The sequence below is a fragment of the Triturus cristatus genome, chromosome 7, assembly GCF_964204655.1.
Source record: "Triturus cristatus chromosome 7, aTriCri1.1, whole genome shotgun sequence".
Taxonomy (NCBI): Eukaryota; Metazoa; Chordata; class Amphibia; order Caudata; family Salamandridae; genus Triturus; species Triturus cristatus.
This window is the reverse complement of record NC_140590.1, coordinates 1323630296-1323647737: the sequence shown is the minus strand read 5'-3', so window position 1 is coordinate 1323647737 and position 17442 is coordinate 1323630296. Positions and strand designations below refer to the sequence as shown.

The 17442-nt window shown below is 44.0% G+C and overlaps 1 long non-coding RNA gene across 1 annotated transcript in view; it reads left to right on the top strand.

Annotated features, from left to right (window-relative positions):
- LOC146811959 (uncharacterized) overlaps nt 1-16870 on the top strand; it is a 99485-nt gene extending 82615 nt beyond the window's left edge. Inside the window, exon 3 of the long non-coding RNA XR_014966811.1 lies at nt 16740-16870. This is a non-coding gene — a long non-coding RNA (uncharacterized LOC146811959). The remainder of the gene's footprint in view (nt 1-16739) is intronic.
- Nucleotides 16871-17442: the final 572 nt, after the last annotated feature.

Below are 17442 nucleotides of genomic sequence, written 5' to 3'. Positions count from 1 at the left end.
ATGCAGTTCTGGGCCTCTCTCCCTCCCTCCCGCGGCAGCCTCGCACACTTCTCCTGCTGCGCGGGGGGGGAAGTTTTGGTGCTGATTACCGGCACTGGCCAGCGGTCTTGTGTAGTGCTGCGGGTGGGCTCCGCTGTTGCGTTTGTTCCGCCCCCTCCCCGCAGCCGGTCTCCTCACTTCGCGGGCTGCGCAGGGAGGGGGTGCCAGTCCCTCGCGTCTCTCTGGCCGGACCGGGAGCTTCCTTTCTCGGGCTCACCTTCAGCCCGGCTGGGCTTCCTCGTGACGCGGGTGGGCTCCGCTTGACACAGGCTCCGGTGAGGGGGTCGTGGCCGACGCGGGTGGGCTCCGCTCGGTCCACTCATCGAACCGGGCACAGCGGCAGGCTAGACAGGCTCGGGGTGGGCACCCGACTTTCTCCGGCTCAATCTCGGTGTCGCGGCCGGTGCGGGTGGGCTCCGCACGGTCGTCACTTCCCCTCCTTCACCGGGCAGGTCGCGGCCGATGCGGGTGGGCTCCGCACGGTCCGCTGGTCACCACGGACACTCTCCTCCCAACCCAGGCGGTTCGACGGGGTCGGGGTGGGCACCCGACTTCCGCTACTTCTCTTTGGGGGCACAGCGCCCGCCCGCAGGTCGTCGCGGCGGTGCGGGGTGGGCACCCGGTCACCGCGGGGCATGCTGCGGGCTCCGCTCGCCTGGCTGACTTGGCGCCGTCACCCGGGGGGTGTGCTCACCGGGCAGTCCTCTTTTCCCCTCAGTCATCGATGGTGCGCCGATCGGGGGCTGCACACGCGGGGTAGATTACCCGCCTCGTCGCCATTGTGGTGTTGGGGCCCTAGGCCCTCATGCTGGGAATGACTGACGCAGACACATACTTAGATGGTGGGTTAACTGGCCACGAGCACGTGCGCTCGGCCCTTTTATTAGCCTAGTCACCTGACCCAGTGACGTAGGTGGTGGGTGGGTGTAAAGTGTAGAGCATACACTTCTGAACACTAGAACGTGTCCATGCTAGGACACTACAGAAGTGTTTCCTTATCTCGTCGCCATTGTAATAATCCTCTAAGCTTCTTTTCTTGATAAAGGTTTATTTAAATACAGCACGGCAAAATACATCTGTCCATCTGTGGCTCCAGGTGCAACTGCAGCCCAGATGGAATCTACAAACCGAAGCTCCAAGAAGAACATGGAACATGGAACACATAATGAAAATATACAAGGCACATTCCATGCAATCCAAAGCATGAGATAATGTTTGTTAAAGAGAAAGCTACACAATAAAAGTATAGAATGTAACACATCCCTTCTTCCTGGTCACACTGATGAAATGAAATTTTGTACTTGTATAGCGCACTGCTGCCCCAGCGACAGGGCGTCCTGGCGCTTGTACTCATACCGCTGGCTTTCCCTGTGAAATGTCCACTCCTGGGCACCCCCAAGGTGAAGCCAGGCATCCCCACCGCTGTTGGGGCCGTTGTGGAGATTAAGCAAGCTATTGCCCAGAGTTGCAGAGTGGGACCCATCATTAGAGTAAGCACGAGGCGAGAATTATCAGGTCCGAGGAAATTGAGCCCAAGACCCGCCGAAGCGGGCATTGAACCCTGGTCCCGGGCCAGATCTCTGCATCAGGGTCTGCTGCTCTAACCATTGAGCCACACTTCTCCACAAGGCGGGCAAAACTATCAAACTCTTGATCAGATAATTTGGCATTCTCATCAACTGGGGCCTGAACAGACACATTAAACTTCTTGAAGTACATGATGACATGCTGAGGTGTGCCTGTTATAGACCGATATCCTAGCTCAACGTGGACCCAAGAATACAGGCCAAAATATTGGCAAACAGACTCAAACAGGTTCCACCCTCCCTCATTCACAAGGATCAGGTGAGCTTTCTACTTCAGCGTACTTTGGCATATCATCGCTTTGCCCTTTTACATGTCCTTTGGAGAGTGAACAATGACAACATGAGAACCTGGCAGTTTCCCTAAATACCAGAAAAATGCATTTGACACGGTTGAATGGGGATAACTGTTTCGTTTCAGAGGAGGGGGGACTAAAACCGGCGCTCTATGCTAAAATATAGAGATTTTTCGCACACTTAGAGGCGAAGGTCACCTGCAATGGCCACACCTTCTCAACCTTTGACATAAACAGAGACACGAGGCTGGGGTGCCCCCATACCCCTTGTTATTTATCCCTGCATTGGAACGTATGGTGATAGCAAGCCTAGATTCTCCGGACATCCACAGTATACTGATACCAGGAAGCATACATAAAATATCATGCAATGCTGATGATATACAGGTGACTCTCACAAAACTGGCTTCATCCCTAAAGGCCCTTACAGGACTGATCTCCCATTACTCCACTCTATCCAGATACGGGGTAAATTGGGACAAGTGCAAGGCCTAGCCACTCCCTGATTGTACTACCCTGATGGCAGTAGATCCTCCTGTTTTGATGCTCAGCTACTAAATTGAAATACTTACTAATGGAGGTCTCCCAGATCTGAAAAGCATGGCAGAACTTAAAATCAAACCACAACACACAAAAATCAAAGCAGACTTGCATCGCTTGTCCCAACTCAATTTCTCGCTTTGGGGGAAGATGCAGTAGGAAAGTAGTATCTGCTTCTTATGGTTACCCCCACTTTTTGCTGATGTCACACTCTTTTTGGCCTAGTCTGACTGGGATCCTGCTATCCAGGACCCCAGTCTATCTGCTTTATTCCTTGAAATTGCAATGCATGCACTTTAGGCACACTCCATATTGGATTCTGGGGTACCCTTATCAGTCCCTAGTATATGGTACCCATATACCCAGGGCATAGGTACCCCAGAGGTCTCCTATGGGCTGCAGCATGTATTATGCCACCCATGAGAGGCCATCCAGATTAACACGAAAGGCCTGCTACTGCAGACTATGTAAGATGGTGCTTGCACCACTTACTGAGATATAGGTTCACTATATCTCTCTAAATCACTACACTTAAATACCTATCAGTCACCCCTATGGCAGGCCTTATCAATCCTGAAGGCAGGGTGCTGGGTTTCACGAGAGAGGGTGCCCCTGCATGAGAAGAGCCCCTCTGCAGCCTTCGGAGACCATTCTCCTGGGTTGTCTGTGATGCAGCCAGACAGATATGTTTCAGTGCATTATAACATTGCGGTAAATGCTAACTGTAAAACGGCTACTTAGAAACATGTCGTGTTTGGTGTCAAACACCTTGGAATCATACCTCCACACCAGTAACTAGTGTGGGAGGTATGATTCCACCCTTCTAAAGGGACATATGTGGGTCACCGGTCTACCCAGTATCAGCTTTCTCGACCTTGGCAGCACAAAATAGGTACTGCCAGCCACAGACATGAGTCTGCCCTCCTGCTGCTGAGCCAAGCTCGCGCAGAAGAGGGCATGACAATAGGCATCCTGTCACAGGGAGCTGCAAACACCTCCCAGACAGGATTTAGTGTATTTGGGCTGGGTGGGTGCACTCTCTGAGTGCCAGAAAGTCTGCACTGGATGCACATTTGGTGTCCCTGTGCATAGTCCAGCTCAAACAATTTCTGGGAGTCATTGGCTCCTGCTCTGGTGCGAAACTGGACAAAAGACATGGGTGTAGCCACCCTTCTGTCCTGTCCCTCCCCTAGGAGGGTCCACAGAATTTTTCCAGCCCCTTCCCATGGGTATAAAGTGGGTTATCTGACCAGAGGACTTTGGATTTTACCTGGACAAGATTCTGCTAAGAAGAAACCAAGTACTTCAACTGCCTGCCCGATGCTGGACAACTGAAGAATCTCCCTTGGAGTAAAGGAGTTACTCCCCTGTAAAAGCAGGCACCTAAGCACATCTACCCGGCTTGCTTCTCCCGAGCTCCTGAGGACTCCGAAGATTTCAGCAACACAGGAGGTGGGTTTCTGAAGGTCTAAAGTCGATCTACCCTCTCAGTGATTCTGAGACCAGTATCCCTCGTGGGGATCGTGCACCCCGAACCCCTGTGCACCGCATACATTTGCAGTTGCATATGCTTAGTGATGATTCCTGAGTGTGTGCTTTAGACTCTGTGTAGTCCCAAACTCAAGCAATATTTTCACCGAAGATTTCTGGCCTCCACTCTCCGAGTGTCCTGTGGGTGGGTGCTTTGAAGACTTGCTTGAGGTCTCCTCGCGATCCCTGGTCCGTTGGCCTGTGGGTCCTGGTGAGGGTCACCTTGTTAATTCTTATGCTTACCTGGTTACTCCAGAAGTGCCCTGACTCCCCATTGCTTGGAGAGTCTCCTGGACCTTGCTGGTCCACACCTTAACCTGTTTCCTCTGACTGCGTGGGTTGCAGTTGCCAAGGCTTGTTGGTGCTCCACCCGGACATTGACGCCCTCAGCTCTCGACATCCTTTATGGGACAGCTCACCTCCGGATCCTGGTTGTCCTAGACGTCTCCTGGTCCCCGTGGCTGCAGAGTCAAGCAACCCTTCATCTCACCTGAAGCACCCGACATCGGTGGGCATTTGACTACTGAGCCCCTGGTCACCTGAAGTGACCCAGACTTTGTCCCCTCTGCTTTCAGGTTCCTCTCACCTTGAATCCAGGCTTGGATTCCACCTGACACTCTTCGCCTTCCAGGCAGCAGTACTTCTTTGCAGCTTTCCATTGAAAACGACGAAGGTTTCCGACACCACTTGACACCTATGCACCCGGCTCCTCTGGGATAGGTAACACGGGTATTTCGGTACTCACTGGTGGGTTGGCCTTAGAACCTCCTATGTTCCAAAGGGTTTGCTCGAAGTCCTCGTAGAAGTGTCCTTAAACTTTAAATTTGCAACCGCGAGTTTCCCATAGAGTTGTACGGAACACGCGTCTGTGTTTACTCACTGCACACGTCCTCCGTGGGCTCTCTGCGTCACTCCTCTGGGTGGTTCCTTGGGGTCCCAGTGATTCTACGTGCTCTAGGCACTGTGTGTAGTCAAGTCATTGTTGTTATACCATTTTTTTAGTATATGATCCGGTCTCCCACTGGAGCCCGCTGTGTATTGTGCTATTTACGAAAGTTCTATTGATTCAGTATTGTGTGCTTTTTGCCCTAGTCTCCCATAGGGACTAGTAGAGAGTGTTATATTAATAAATACACATTTTTATATAAATAATGTTTGGTTGTCCTTTCATTTAGTCATTTAGGAGGTGATTTTCTGGTAAAACAAGCTGCTTTACACTCCTTCAAGATAAAGCCTGAAGGCTGCTCTCCATAGCTACCACTAGGATAGCTTTCAATAAGGTTATCTTTGACCTCATACATCATAAGGGTTTTGTGGACTGGTACAAGGAGCCCATTTTAATTAGTGGCCAGCATATACCAACCCACCTTCTCACAGATGCTGTTATTCAAAATGAATGTGAAGCCCAGACTTAATTACCTGTTCATCATTATCCAGTACTAAATGCAACAACTCATGCTTTGCACAAGGCCCATAAACTGCTAGGAGTGAACTCAAGACTACATGCCTATGCCCCTCTCTCGTGCAATGCCTCCTTACTATTTGGAAGAAGAGAGTCCTACTGAAAGTGATTTTATCCAAGGGAATTTGCTCATTTGCTGACCTCCTCAGCGGCCAGGTGCCTTTCCATATGCCCAACCTAAACTTTACCTGCGGTCAGACCATTTCTGGGGTTACATTGCGAGGAAGGCGCTGGCCTAACCCACAATACACATACAGCCCTCACTGATTTGAGACTACTAGAGGACATGGGTCATGTTTAAAGGGAAGTGTTAAGCCTCTACGAGATCCTGATAGTCTCAATATTCTATCCCAGTCTCAAAGCATTTTAAAGACGAGTCGTCGATAGAGTACAGGTCACATACTCTGGTGACGACTGGTCAGACCTTAATGCCAACAATGCCAAACTTCTTAGAGAAGCCCGTCTGAAGTTTAGTTATTTTAAAGTACTGAACAGGTGGCATGATGTTGGAGATGCAGATCACTTGACGATACATAGTTCATTTGCTGTGGGAATATTCTTCACTGCCTCCCTACTGGGCCTCCAGCGAAGCCACAATTAAAAGACGCTGATGCTGGCATGTTATCTAAAAGCACAAACAGTCCTCCTCCACAATTTCGGTGAATGTTCAAACATCCCCAACAGTCATGTTGGCTTGCGTCTGCCCTGGCCACGGCCAAAATTTGTATCATGAGGCTTCGGTCGCAGTCACGTGCACGGCCAGTGAAACGTGGAACAAAGCGGCCACTTTAAAACCGAGAGACAAACCTGGATCGTTGCGCAAGCCCGGGGTGTAGGAAAAACCAGGTGTAGGAGTGGGGCAGGACCCTTGATGACGTGAGTACTCATAGGCGTGATGGCAATCACGGCCTGCAAAGGTATGTGGGGACAGGGAGAAGTATCAGTAATATTACAAGACTCACCCAGGCTTGTTTTTGACTCCTTTTGTTTCATGCTGGTATGGTACCATTTTATCATTGACAAACCAAACACAACCAACAGTGTCTGACTAGAGGGCTACCCCTCCGACTACATTCCCCGTGAAGTGTTACCTCTCCCACATCGGGGTAAGGGAGAGGTGAATGTATAAAAAGTATGAGTGCACGATGGATGTTTGTGTTTTAACCTTGGCGTGGTTAGAAGTGAAAGGCATGCCGATATTTCTCACGCACTTATTTGTACACTAGTACTAATAAGGATAGAATGCAATGTATATCGCCACTACACGGTATACATCACAAACCCATCACAATAGTGATATTGATATGAGATAACAGGAAGGAGTGTGCAGTTGACACTTTTTAGGATTGATTACTTAAATCACCCAGAAAAACGGAGGAGCATGGGTGAATTTTGTAAGTACATCACCTCGGGGATACAACGATGATTGCAAAAAAAAAAATTGTTGTGTTGTTTTGTCTTTTTTCTCCGCTTTTGTCTTTTTAGATGGAGAAGAAGGAACATGATCCTTAACATTAAAGATACATGTTTCTTTATTCATGCAAAAGGAGCAGCTATCTGTCCTTTTTTTGTCACTGGAGCAGTGCGATACGTTTTCTGCACACACCAGGGAGGGAACCTCTATATTCATTTAGGCCTGAAGAAAGCCTCGGACCTTTGATAGGCCAATAGACAGGCTGAAACATGTTGGCACAAGGGTCATAGGACCAATAAAACATCCAATTGATCCTTGTATATGGTTAATTACTTTAATATCCTATGCTGTTCCAAGAATAAAGGGATACCGGGAACAGCTTGAGGATTTTTATTCTATAAGACCCCCTGACTAGATCTTTCAAGCGCTCCTTGAGACATGGTTGAGCCCACCCTGACTTTTAGGGGACAGAGTGACCTGATGATGAAGCATGACACCACTAGGTTGTGTGAGGGTAATTAAAACAAAAAGGATTTTTTTCCTTTCTCACAACCTAGTGGGTAACATCTAGGTCACTTCATCAATCATGTCCCCAGGGTTATTTAATGTTATCTCGACATGTAGTGGGGTACCATTTGTGATGACAAGTTCTCCCAGCCCCCATTACAACTCTTTCCCTGTTAAGACAAGATCTTGCAGATCCTACATCCTGAAAGCTTGACAGGAATCCCTGGTGGAGTGGAGACTGGTAGGTTAGACTTTGCAATGTGTCACTAAACCTAACTGTCCCGTTTGCTTTGAATTTCGCTGTTGCTAATGTGTTTAGTAAACTTTTTTTAACATAGAAACCTGCATATATCAGCAATATCTTGTTTGGCTTGTTTGTTTGAATGTATTGTGTTGCATGTAAGATAACAGGTTTCAATATCCATTATGGTGCTTGTAAGTGTTTTCAGACCAAATAACATATATGTATTTCATATAGTGTTTGTTCTCCTTTTACTCATGTATGTTCAAGTTACAATTTTGCAAGTGTTGTGAAAGTTTCATCGTAATACCTACAACTACCATGATGTCTTGTTTCTGTTTTGTGAAAATAATATTGCAATATAATGTTGATCCTTCTCCCTTTTCTATCATATTTTCACAGATGGTAAAGTGTCATTTATTGATCAATCACTATTTAATGCTCTCTTTTGAAAATTGTTTGTCTTGATTTTTGCATGGTGTCCATCTCTTTTCATGGAATTGAATTGATGTCATTAATTTCACAAATCAAAGTTTGTTGATCTACATAATTAAAGGTATGTAAATTTATATGCTGAATGTAAGTGATATGTGTGAAAAATTCACTCTACATTGTTTATATGACTGATGCTAAACATCCTTCTGAGTTGTGTAAATGTCTCTGTTTTAGCCTGCAAGGCCTTGGAATGGTCAATTTCACATTTCTCCTTCCTACTGTGTTATGTTGAATTGTTGGTACATTTCATGTGTAGTTACTATTTTCCCCCCATTTCAAGACATCTTTTTACCTGTTTATTTGAAGTAGTTTTGTCTGAAATTTAAACTGTCTGCGTAATTAGGTACAATACCACTGAAAGGTATAATCATGATATCCACTTCCTTTTCCCTTTTAAGTTGCTAAGCTTTTTGCTTAAAACTCATTGGATGTGTAATCCACACTTTTACAAGAGGAGCGGCCTGGTCCGTCTGGTCTGCCTGGGCAGGCAGCTCCAGTGAGTCTCACTCACCCCCACACCAGCTGTTACAACACCTTAGCTTATGGATAACTCAATTTCCTGTGTCCAAACCAACATCACATCAATCTTGTGCCTCCCCCAGTCCTGGTTGCTTTTGAGACAACACCACCACTACCTCCAGTTCAGCCGGGGCCCAGTGGGATGTGGCACACTGGGTCAACAGTACAGGGTACAAGGGGTAGGGGTCAAGGGAGGGAATCTGTGAGTCAGCATAGTGAGGCTACTGGGTTCACTGTCACCCAGGCCACCATTGACCAAGTCTTGGGATCCAACCATCAGTCCCACAACATGATGGGCTAGGTCTTTACAGAGCGCTGGGAGATGAGGCAGTTGGAGAGGGATCACAATATATGAATGGAAAATCTGAACTACAATTTGGGCTCCCTGACTGGGGTGCTGCATGGCATTTACACCCATATGTGCAGGGCTTTTCCTGCACCATATTCCCCATTCTGTGGTACAACAACATCTGTGCTAACTACATCTGCCTCAGCCACAGAAAGGGAGGCTCTGCCACAAGAGGCAACACCTGCAATAACCTCAGTCCCTGCAACTGTGGATCCACCAGCCCCCCAATGGAGCACACATTCATCTGGACCACCAGTAGAGGATGGCAAGACCACCGCCACCAAGAGCCGCAGAACCTAATTTTCTCCAGTGTGTGACTACCGTTCACTCTTTAGATTATTTTCTGGACACATTTATCTTTCTGATGGCAGTTGTCTTTTGGACAATGGCTTCAGACAATTTTATTTTTTCAATAAAGGTTTCATTCACCATGACTGACTTTTTCAATTTTTGTTTGCTACTTGGTTTTTATCCGGTTTTAGTTTATAAAGCAAAAATAAGAAAGTAAATGCAAAGACTGGTGTTGTATTTCTTTGCTCCATTTATTCATTATTTTCCTTTCATTATACATTTCAAAATGTAAAAAAGAAAATGTCTGTTAAATAAATAAATTGCAAGTGGGCAATGTTTCTCTCAATTTTCAACCATGACAACAAAATACAAATACTAAGAACTCATCAACTAAGTAATAAGTTAAGTAATCAACTAGTATTTGATTACATTTGAAAAATATTTGTCTGGCAAATTGCTCTTAAACATAACAAACCATAAAGAACACAAATACTCAGTGCCATTTTTTACATTTCAAAACCTTGCCCCATGGAAGAAGGGGATATAATCAAAACAATCATATTCAATAGGCAGAATATATTTGATTTATGTCATCAGCTGTAGCCAAATCTTCTGCCTCACAATAGGAAATGCACAACAATAACACCAGGAGTCAAATCCCTTGGCAATACTCAATTTGGTGACCACAGGCTCTTTCCAATACACTGTTGCAGTATCTGGGGGAATGTCACAACCAACTCGTAGTGGTGTGCTACAAGATGCTCTTTCTTCAATGATGAAGCATTCATCAGATACTGCCACAGTGTATTGGAATCATCCTTTGATTCTTAATTTACTTTCAGTAAGCTGTTCATGAAAATGTTATGTTTTATTGCTTACTTTTGATTCTTAAATTACTTTTAGTAAGCTGTTCATGCTTTCTATGCATGTTATGATGATTCATTGAATTTTCTTCGCAGGTTTCACCGTTCTTTAAATGATATAATTTTAAGTTTGTGAAGTTTCTTAGCATCCATGTCTAACTCCTGCATTTCATTAATGATTTATTATTTAAACTCTAGAGTTTTTATTCACAGCGGTTAAGTGCACGGAATCCTGTATTTAATTAAATTTGTTGCCAGACTTTATTCTGATATACGCATAATTTCTTATTACTTATTACTGGCAAAATTAATTCACCTTTTGTAATTGCTTAGTTGTACTCCTGTTAGGTGTAGTTTTTTCTCGCCTTTCTTTTCACTTTTTGTGCTGGAGTTTTCTTTTGAACTGTCCTGTTTGGAGTACTTCTCTTGTTTTTGTAATTGCTTGGTTGTACTCTTGTTGGGTGTAGTTTTTCTCACCTTTCTTCTCACTTTTTGTGTTGGAGTTTTCTTTTGAATTCTCCTGTTTGGAGTACTTCTCTTACTTTTCTTTTTAGTGTTTTTGTTCGTTGGTTACTTCTCCACTCCGGTCCGGCCAACTGGCGTGTCTCGACGTATCCGTGAACATTTCACTAACCTTCCACTTTATCTTATCCTCTTGTCTGATTTTTCTCATTCTCTGTTTTCTTTGTATTCATTGTACTCTTCTCATTTTCTTTTCGTCATTTAAGGAGAAGATGTCTTGTCGTCCTCTTATTCCTCTTTTGCTTCCTAGTATTGTTCTTTGTTATTTGCTAGTTCTGTCCTTGTGTTACTTACCTGTTTCACCCTATGCTTATTCTACCTTTCCTATTCTTATTCTTACTGTTCGTACTTGTATTTTTTGTTTTCATTGTAAAAGGAGTGTGTAGTGTCTGTGCTTTTCTCTTTTTCTTTACCTGACCTCTTCCTTAGCTCATTGGAATTCTGCTATGCTTATGATGTAATAGAATGCTCCCTGACTTGGAGAGTCAGTTGAGACTTGGGGCTGAGCTGAGATGATCCTGCTCCTGGTCGGGTTCATTACTGACCTACTGAATTCAATATATCTTTTACTTCTCAACTTCTGTACTATTACTTATCCCTGAATCTACCTTGTACCATCATACTTCAAATAAATTACTTCTCCAAGCAACTACTCGGACCTTGATCATCCTTCATCCATCACCACAGTCTGCCAACAAGAAACTCACATCCCGTGGCAGAAGAGAGGGCTTAACGTACAGGTCCCAGTCCACTGCGACAAGAGGTGTTGCGATACATGTGTCTAATTGATTCCCTCCCGTAAACAGGACACTTTCAGATAAATGGGGCCGCTGGGCAATAATATCATTACCATGTGGGCTAACAGTATGTACGGTATACAGGTCGAATTTGGACGACTCTGGAATTCTAGAGGAATTAGAGTTAGAGCTAGCATCATGGCCCTCCCCTCTTATTATGTGTGGGGATTTTAATATTCGCCTGGAAGCACAGGGCCCCTTTATTAATGAATATCAAGGGAGGAAGCCACAGGTGTTCAGAGCATTAGATGCACGGATCACAAGCCACGGTCTAATTGATATTTGGTCCTCGCGGAAGCCAGGAGATGCAGGGTATACATAATTTTCATGACCCCACAGGAAATATGTTTGGTTAGATTACTTTTTTGTTTCAGCTACCCTTACGTAAGGCGCAGATATCAGAAAATTGCCTAAAGTCTTGTCTGATCACAATCCTCTGATGCTTGAAGTCAGGGTAAAGGGGCACGAACTACCCTGTCCGAAGTGGACCTTTGATAAGAAACTTCTGCTTACGGAGGGGTTTATTGAGCATATCAAGGCATCGACTCTGCAATTCTTTGATCTAAATAGATACAGTGCATCCATAGAAATAGTTTGGGACACGTTTAAGAGGGGAGATAGCTAGGTTTGCTGGACATTGAAGAAAGAGGCATAGAGGGGAGCTGTCTCACTTAACTGACCAACTGGCAAAATGTGAGGAGGAACATACAGCAGCTATTGCTAAAAAACAGGCGGAGCGACAAACTCTGTTAGAGCAGAGGTTATAAAAATAAAGGTAGAAATTAATGGATCGTACAGTAAACCAGTAGCAGAAGCCTTCCAAACCTACACTAGGGATAATTACGAGTATGGGGAGGCTACAGGTAAACACTTGGCATTACGGTTAAGACAAAGGGCTTCCGCAAATAATATTGTGAAGCTGAAAAAGATGAATGGGTCCCTAGCCACAGAGCCCCAAGAAATCCTAAGGGTATTTGAAGAATTTTATAGGGACTTATATCAGACTAGGGAAATTGAATCCCCAGAGGCTGCTAGGCCTGAAAACCCCGGGAATGTCCCTATATGGCAGGATCTGAAGGCTGACTTTTTAATTATTGAAGTTACAGAGGCTCTCCAGGGGATGGCCTCTGGTAAGGCGGCGGGCCCAGATAGAATTCTGATGGAAATCTATCAAGCCCTTCAGTCAGAACTAACTCCCCTTTTGTTAGATCTATTTCTGGCCGTGCAGTATAAGGGGATTCCACCTCAATCCTGCCAGGAAACTAATATCATTGTTTTTTTGAAGAAAGGGAAAAAGGCCCAGGACCCAGCTTCCTATCGACCTATTTCCCTAATTAATGCTGACAAAAAATTATATTCTAAGATTATTGCGCTCCGACTAGGTAAAATCATCGCCTCCCTGGTTAGTCCTTGGTAGCATGGCTTTATACGAGGGAGAGGGACCACGGATCACGTATGTCGGGTCATCTCCTTGTTTGATATTGCGGATGCCACGGGGAGCAGATGTCCTTGATTCTCCTAGATGCTCAAAAAGCTTTTGACCAGGTTGAGTGGGCGTATTTATGGGACAATCTAAGATCTAATGGGTTTGGGCCTCGCATTTTAACGGCTATAAAAGCCATGTATGTACAGCCTTATGCTAGGATTCAATTGATGAGTAGGGAGTCCGAACAATTTTGGTCGCTCACGGCACAAGACAAGGATGTCTCTGCTCACCAATACTCTTCGCGATGTATATTGATCCATTCATCAGGTCAATTATTCAGGATCAGGTAATCAAACCAATAGTGGTCAGGGGATTTAGTACTAAGGTGTTAGCTTATTCTGACGATATAGCAGTTGTCACCCCTGACCCATTGGGAGCAATCGCAAGGATTTAAATTTTGGCCCTGGATTTTGGTAGACAGTCGGGTTACAGCTTCCACTCGGATAAGACTAGGATTGTCTGTACTAAAACCACGATTTGACAGGATCCACGTAAGACTGAGGTAGCTACCTACCTCGGGATTGATATCTCGGCGGATGTGGGGTCCATATGGGATATTAATTCGGCTCCACTACTAGAGAAGATAAGTAAAGATCTAAAGAGAATGGACAACTTATGCCTGTCGATAATAAGAAGGTACAATGCGCTAAAAATGACGATGTTCCCCAAAATGTTTTATTTATTCCGTTGTATTCTGCTACAGCCAGAAAACAATTTTTTAGGAAATTAGACGGAATATTTTCACAATTTATCTGGCACTATAAGAAGGTCAGGCCTTTTTTGACCCTTCCACAAGATCGCGGGGGGCTGGCGGTTCCTAATCTGCTTTATTATTATTGGGCTATAACAATACAAAAATGGGCATGCTGTTTAAATCTGGTGCGGGCAGAGACAGATGCTGGTGGGCTGGAAAGAGAAATTTCCCCTTCAATATTTGAGTTTGCCATAGGTGGGGCAGCACCAGGGCTTTAATTAAGATAGTTAGAGGGCAGTTATTATTAAAAAAACATGCTTTAAGCCTCTTAGAGTGGCCTGGAATGTTTGGCACAAAGTATGCAAGCTTTTAGAAATACCTAGACTGCAGAGATACCTGCTTTTTTGACGCTCACCAGTTTTTCCAGCTCCTCTCTATGATGCAATAGCCAAACTCTGGGAACAGGCAGGAATTTGTAGGCTAGGTGATGTTATTGATCTGAATGGAATTATCCCTTTTGTAGAGCTTCAGGGCAAGGAGAAGGGGTAGGAAAATTTGGGGCCCCGTGATGATTAGGCAGTTAATACTACCTTAACTTTAATGGTAAACACATAGACTTGCTTAACGTAGTATCTTAGTTAACTTTCTTTCCTACTGTTTTCGTAAAGCATAGATGTTTAAGCTTCATGTCACGGGGTAAAGTGAAAACCCCTTGTTCTCCCCTTCAGGTGTAGGATATATGTGTATAGATGTAAGAATTTTTGTATGATATTTGTTGTTTTATGTTTGTACTTTATTGATTTTTTTCTTTTTTTCTTGTCTTGTTGATATGCGTACAAGTATTTGTATTTCGTTTTTTTTGTATTTACTGTGCTTTTCTGGGCTGGAAAAAAAAAAGTTATGAAAATCGGCAGCAACTTGGAAGTTTGGAGTGACGTGTGTTGAATGCACCATAGATCAATGTCTGCTGAATTGCACAATAGAGAGTTCAGGAGGAGCTCTGCTTAAAAGATGACCCTTCTTTGAATGAGGCTTTGAGTGTGGCAAACAGAGAGAACACATGATGAAGTGCGTAAGATAGATCAAACAGGATACAGTGCGGAGAGTGGAAAACTTGTGAGTGACGAGTGAGTTGATGTACAAGTGGTAAAAGGTGCATCTGGGATAAAAGAGAAAAGAATGATAAGCATGTTTACAAGACTGTGCTACAGGTGTGGAAAAAGTGCACACCTGACAAACAATAAAGACTGTCCTGTTTGAGAGTAGTTTGCAACAAGTGTAGTAGGAAAGGACACTTCATAGTATGTTGTGGGAGTGGGAATACTAATAAGAAACTTGAAAAATATATGTCGGAGGTGTGTGAGGATATTTTTTTGCGTCGGGCGTGGTTTAGGCGCCGTAGGAAATGGCCGCCTCTCTGGGACGCTCCGAGAGTCCGTGAGCTGACGGGACTTCTCCGGGCGCGTATGCTGCTTTTCCAGACTCGGCGCTTCATTTAAAGGCGTCGGAAATGCTCCTCCACGCGATGTTTAGGAAGCGGTGATGCGGGGTGAGCTAATTTGCCTTATTTCGGAATTGTTTCTCGGACGTGGCTCGTTCGTCAATAGCGGCTGCCATTTTGAGTGCCTGCAGTCCTGTTTCTGAATTACATCTTTCTTCTGCTGAGCTTAACAATGATTTGGAGTCTAAACAACGGTTATTTTCTTCATGTTCTCCTCAAAAACTATATTTTTTGTACCTTCCTGCGGCAATAAATATCCTGTGGCATTTTTGGAGAAATTTTTCTTTTGCTTATCTCTTCAGCTTATACATACATTAATTGACTCCATTTTCACTCTGCAGCTTCTATTTCTTCATTGTTGGCTCTAGGATTACAATTTTTTTTTTTGGGCAAAGATTTTATTTTGAAATCCACTGACTGAACTTTTTAATTTCTCTTCACCTTTGAGACGCCATTTTGGATCTTGTGATTGCTTGCTGATATCCTTTTTACTCACAACTGTGGTAATAATGGCTCGCTCTAATCGCAGCAGTGCTCATCATACTACTGATATCTGTGTACCATCTGATGACGTCAACCCTTTTAGTGTATTGCAGGATAATATGGATGATGCAGTTATTGACTCTCTTGGGGCAAAACATTCTTCTCCTAATTCGTCTCGCTCAAACACTAAGCCTAATTCCAAAATACCTTCCACATCAGGAAAGCGAGTAAAGGCGAATCCCCCATCTCCCACTAACACTTCTTCAACTGTATCCATGGAACTTCTCCTTGATGAGATACGATCACTTAAACCTTATATGGCCGAAACGAACGCTCGTCTTCAACGTCTAGAGGATAACTGGTCCCACACAGAACAACAAGTTGCGGACCTTGAAGGGAAAATGACTGAAGTACAATTAATCTCTGACCAAGTGCTGGGAATACACAGAGAAATACAATCCCTTAAACAACAGGTTGAAAATTTGGAAAACTGAAATAGACGAAACAACCTATGTATTTACGGTCTGGCGGAAGGTCTTGAAGGGTCCAATCCTATATCCTTCTTTCAATCTTTCTTGCCCACGCTACTTGGTCTTCCGAGTTCCCCTCCTCTGAATATTCAACGAGCACATCGTTTGGGTCAACTTTCTTGTTCTGCCAACTTCTCTTCCGTTTTGCTGAAATCTAGAGGTGTCATCCTGTATTTCCTAGAGTATACGGACCTACTCAAGGTTATACTAGCTGCCAAACAAAAAGGGAAAATCACATGGCAGGGCTCGAATCTCTTTTTTGCTCAAGATTACGCAAAAGTTACTGCTGATCGCCGCAAAAAATTTCTGGATATGAGACCTGCTCTTCGTTCCTTGAATGCACGTTACGGATTGTTCCACCCTTGTCTCTTCAAAGTGACTTACAACAACAAAACAACAAACTATGAAGATCCTGCGCTTCTCCAGCAATTTCTCAATTCATGCAGAGAGGAATCTATGGACACTCCCAGATCATAATTTGAATTGATTGTCTCCTGATGTCTTTTGTCCCTTTTTTGCTTATATGTATTTTATGTTTTTGCTGTAGTTGTGATTTCCTGCATTTCCCTCTAATGTTTTTCCTTTTCTTGTTATCAGGTGCAGTCTGGTGATCCTTTTTGATGTTTACCCGTGTAGTTTATTGCCCGGTGGATGTGTCTCCCTTCTCGCACTCGCTCGGAGTTTCCCGTTTGGTGTGCCATTTTCCTTATGTGGTTCCTCCATCCCCATCCTCATGGTACTTTTGTGGTATTTCTTTTTGACATTCGTGTAATGTTTCGTTTAATATTTGATCTGTTTTGCTCTCTTCTTTCATGTTTTCTTTTCTTCTATCCTTTTTCCTTCATCTCCTCTTTTTATCTTTATCTTTCCTTTCTCTTTTCTCTGTGTTTTTTTATATTTATTTTTCTTGATGGCCTCTTTTTTCTAGCTTCTCTTCTACTTCTATTCTGGCTTTCTTCTTTTTCCTCTTGTTGTTCTAATGTTCATTATTTGCTTAATATTACAGTTACTCTTTTTATTATTCATAAGTTACTGTTTCGATTTAATGTTTTTCTGATGCATGTTTATTCTCATTTTCAAAAATTCTCTAGCATCATTTTTCGCTTTCTCAATATCTGCCTCTCAATGCTCGAATTAAGTTCTGTCGGTTTCATTTAGAGTTGTTACATGGAACGTTAAGGGAATAAACAATCCTATAAAAAGACAACGCATATTAACCCATTTGGCTAAGTTAGATGCGGATATAGCTTTAATACAAGAAACAAATCTATCTGACGCTGAGGCATCTAAGTTGAAGAGA